Here is a 5,380-nt window from a genome sequence, read left to right on the forward strand (position 1 = left end):
AAATTTTAACTAATGCTTGAAATTTTGTCTCTTATTTATCCTAGCTATTAGAGATGTTCAAAATACTATTCAATTTGTTCAATCTGTAGAAATACAAATAGATTGGATTGGATTGGATTGAAAATTCTAAAATCTACAGTTGATGGATTAGATATGTATTTACTTGTAGAAATCCATAAATTTACAAAAGAAGAAGAAGAAGAACAACAACAATAATAATAATAAATTTTATTTAATTTAAACAAAAAAAATAAAACCTGTAAATGTGGCATTATTAGTAAATAAATAATCTAAAATGCAGTAACAATAAGAGTACATTGTATCTTATCCAATAATAATATAAAATAAAAATCATTTAACAATTAAAAATATAGTTGCCTAAACAACATTATTGGAAAAAAAATATTTTTATTTGTTGTATATTTCAATTAGTTTATCTTTGTTCAAGTAAAAATAAGAAATATGAATTGCAGATTGATATTTTGACAGATCTTCCAAAGTTTCAAGTTTCAATGTTTTTATTAATTTAATTCATAATTTTAGTTAATTTTCATATATTGATCTAAACAAATTAGATTTTTTCTTAAACTTTGAATGAATTATTTGAATTTATTTAAACAATCTATTTAGGTTTTATTTTATTTTGAATTTGATGGATCGTAAAATTATTTCTACATTATATATTTTATTAATTATTTGGTGCATTTGACAAAAAGAAAAATTTTTAATTCACAAAAATAAAGTAAAATGGTTGATTAGATGTGAATTGTGTCAATTTCGCATTCAAATGGATTAGATTTTAATTTATTTCACAGATCCATGAATTAGCTTGAATTAAAAATCTATTATCTACAAAATCATGGATCAAATATGCATTAATGTTTGATCTGCAAAATCCTACTCACGAACGCCCTTATTTATTACTCACGAATGCCCCTATTTGTTAGTCCCATGATCTGGGGTTGATTTTCACATCATTAATTGTACCTTTTTACCCTTGGCGTCGACGATTTTAGGCCATTTTAATTTTTTTTCTTTTATGAGTCTTGATATTAATATTACATTCTTAGTCGAGGTCTATTTAATTAATTTGAAATGGGTATCCATGTGGCTGAGCTCTAACAGCTCAGGCATAACAATGCAATTATCAGGGATGCGCTTTACCACTGAACTAATCGCCTGTCGTGCAGGCCTATTGCTAAGGGCGCTCTATGCTAAAGTGAGAAAAGCCCAATCCTTTCTTTCTTTTGTACGCCCTAGTTAGGAGTTTGATGTGTCTTCACTGTCAGGAGGTGAAAAGAAAGAAGGACAAGACTCAAAGGTGGCCCTTTTTTGAAGACGGGAATTCCACTTGCGAATCCCAGGCTCCCAGCATACCCCGGGTTGGGATGGGTAGGCCCACCACTTCACGTTCACTTAGGCCCAGGCCAAGTCAGTTGGGGGACCTTGTCGAGCTCCTCCCCCACCCCCAACCCAAAAAAAAAGAACCTTGGTCAAGGACCTTGTCGTCGGGGTCCTCCAAATAAATAAATAAAAAAAGAAAGAAAATTAGTCAAAGGTCTATTTAATTAATTTGAAATGGATGCTGACCCCTAATTAATTAATAATTTTTATTTTATTTTCTTTATAAAGCTTGAGAAGAGATGCCATCGCAATTTACAAACATGCACGAAACTAATTAAATTGTGATTCATGGCTTGCTCAGTTAGAGATTAATTCTTTCATGTTGATTCATCCAATAAATCGTACGTGTAGTTGTTAGATTGCCATTTCCTTCAAACAAAAAGAAAAATCAAGCATGTCGCTGCCTTGTGGTTGTGGCAACCTACTATTTCAATTAGAGGTCGATTTCTTCACTCACGAATACGAGAAAAGAATAAACATGACTTTTAAATATTAGTGAGAGTATTAATTTGAACTTCGTTATAATAAAATTGATTTATATTAGTCTAAATAAATTTTGTTTATTATATAAAATAGTGCACTTTTGATTGCAAAGATATTAGTACTAAAAACAATTCTCATAAATCAAACATAATTAATTCTAGGGAGTGTCAATTTCTTCCCTATTGAAATTAAAATGATACCGTAATTAAAATTACGGCATCAATACTGTAATTAAATATAAATTATGTAAATGAAACATAAAATTTGTCAATCAACATTAACTGTGAAATAAAACATAAATTTTAGAAATAAAACATAAGAATCGTAATGGAAGGTAAAAGGAGTAAATTAATATAAAACTGATAAATCGATGTATTATTATTAAATAAAACAAGAACTTGTAAATGTAACATGAAACTCGTAAATCAACATTAAGTGCAAAATAAAACATAATTTTTTGAAAGTAAACATAAGATTTGTAAATAGAAGATAAAACAAGCAAATTAATATAAAACTAGTAAATTGATGTATTACTAGTAGATAAAACAAAAACTTGTAACTATAACTTAAAACTAGTAAATCAACATTAACTGTAAAATAAAATATAAATTTTGCAAATGAAACAAAAGAATTGTAAAGAAAAAGTAAGATAAGTAAATTACTATAAAACTGGTAATTTGATGTATTACAAGTAAATAAAACAAAAACTTGCAAATATAACATAAAACTAGTAAATCAATATTAAGCGCAAAAGCATAATTTTTGGAGATGGAACATAAAACTTGTAAATGGAAGGTAAAGCAAGTAAATTAATATAAAACTAGTAAATTAATGTATTAATGGTAAATAAAATAAAAACTTGCAAATATAACATAAAACTAGTAAATCAACACTAACTATAAAATAAAACATAAATTTTGAAAATAGAACATAAAACTTGTAAAAGGAAGGTAAAATAAATAAATTACTATAAAGCTGGTAAATTGATGAATTACTAGTAAATAAAACAAAAAATCACAAATATAACATAAAACAAGTAAAACAACATTAATTGCAAAATAAAATATAAATTTTGTAGATTATGCCTAAAACTTATGAATAAAAGGTAAAATAAGTAAATTAATATAAGAGTTACTACCGAAAAAAAAGTTCACAATTGTAAAATAAAAACTCATTTTAATGTTTATTACCTTATATATATATTCTTTTTTATTTAAATTGAATAACACTAGTTTTGCATTTATGTAATAGATGTGATGCTTTATTAAGGATGAATTTATTCTCAAAATCAGATTTTGAAAAAAATATTATTTTAATATCTTCCATAGTTGTTGTAAGATGAGGTTATTTTGCATGTTTCTACACTTCCTTAACAACAACCCTAAATGGTCTCTAAGTATAAGTAAGAAGTTTAAAACTACATGAAGTATGGACAAGACTCAAAATAAGATCTAATTTTAGTGATTTATCATATATGTGTTGAGTAATATAAGAATTTTTTATTTATTTTGTTTTTGCTTGATACATATCAAGATAAATAATTGTGCTTAATTAACTTGTGTAATAAATAAATATTATTATAGAAAATGGGAAAAAAAGTACTCAAATGTCGTAGAATAAATATAGAATTTATGGTTAAACGAATTCAATAAAACTTATTCCACTTTTTTTAGTATATTTTTTTGTTTAATTAATGAAAAAATTTTCTTTGTTTAATGAAAGAAAATATTTTTTTTGTAAATGAATAAAATATTTTTCACTAAATCTCTGTAGAAACAACTTTAATATTTTAAATAATTAATAATCTTATATGAATTTACTGATTTCACTTTACATTTAGTAGTTCTATGTGTAACTTATAATATTTATGTTTATCATGGTATTGATGCCGTAATTTTTATTATGACATTATAGAATTTTCCTTGAAGTTAATATGTATTATTTATCTTTCTATTGTTTTCATAATATTCAAAAACCCCCTTGTCACAAAAAATTTAATAGAAAAGAGGGGATAAATTGATCATTTACTTGATAATTTATCTTGAGAATATGAAATATATATTTATTATAAGAAAAATATTTAAAAAAAAACAAAAAGTACAAGAAAAGTATCTTAATATTATTATTTTTTTCAAATCAAAACATATATTTCTTATTCTTAATTCTTAAATTTTTTATTGTAATTTCTATTTATATTGTTTATTTAATTTATAATAAATATGAATAAAATTATATTTAGAAATAAGGATAATACAGTAAAATTATATTGTCGGGGGATTATTGGCTAGGGTAGAGTTATTTGAACCCACCAAAATACTCTTTAAACCCATTAACTTAATAGACCTATCATCAAAATTTAAAATTTTTATATTTTATTATGTAGACCCATCTTAATGCCTATTATACCCTTATTAGTTAATTTATCATAATTTATGTAATTTTTTATTGACGATTTCTTCAACCTTTTTTCGCATCTCTAGTTATTTTGGATTTATCTCCACCATATGTGAAGTTTTCACTCCCACTTCACTATTTTTCTTTTCCATTAATTTTTCCATGTATTTTCATAAATCTAAGACTAGGTAAACCACAGTGAATAACAAAATCTCTACCCCACCAACTATTTTTCTTTCTGTATACAAAATTCTTGACCAAAAACTGAGAATTCACTACTGAATCCCATGAAAGTGGGCTAGAAAGGTCTTTTCCGGCCAAATGTTTTTGGTCAAATACGACTTCGATCTTTATTCTATTAACGTTAAAGATGAGATAAAAATCAAATCAAGCTGCTTCACGTTTAAACTAAGAATCAATGGCAAATCGAGCAAATAACTTTTGTTCCTCTTGCATTGTCCTTCTTTCCTTAGTAAAGGACATCCCTTAAATTGATAAATTCATGCTTTGTAATTCCAATTGTTTGAATTCCCATTGACCAAAGTGAGAGGACAATTCAGTGAAGATCAAGATGGGAGAATTTTTTCTTTTTTTTAAACCGTATTACCTTGTTCATAATTGTAATTTACATTGGAGATAAATTAGTAATAAAAATGCTCATTAAAAGATGGGTCTAATGAATATTTTAGTAGGTTCAAATAATTTCATCCTATTGAATATTATGAAAACAGTAAAAGGATCAACATTATCTATTAATTTCAGTAGGGAAAAAGCTAACAATCTCCCTTAATGCAAAAATGGCACAAATAAATTTACGAAAAAAATGATCAAAACAACCCTAGTAGTGTAGATAAATATATCATTTCCCTTATTCCCTCTTCATGTTTCAAAGCTCATCAAGACTTCCTGCTGTTGACAAAATGATTAACTTTTAAGTTTTTAACTTTTTTTTAATTGTATATTTTATATTTTGATCCTTGATGTGATAAAATGATTAACTTTTAAAAAGTGATTAAGAAAATTATCAAAACAACACCAATAGTGCAGATAAATATATCATTTCCCTGATTCCCTCTTCATGTTTCAAATCTCATCAAGA

The sequence above is a fragment of the Citrus clementina genome, unplaced genomic scaffold, assembly GCF_000493195.1.
Source record: "Citrus clementina cultivar Clemenules unplaced genomic scaffold, Citrus_clementina_v1.0 scaffold_7, whole genome shotgun sequence".
In the NCBI taxonomy this organism is placed as follows: Eukaryota; Viridiplantae; Streptophyta; class Magnoliopsida; order Sapindales; family Rutaceae; genus Citrus; species Citrus x clementina.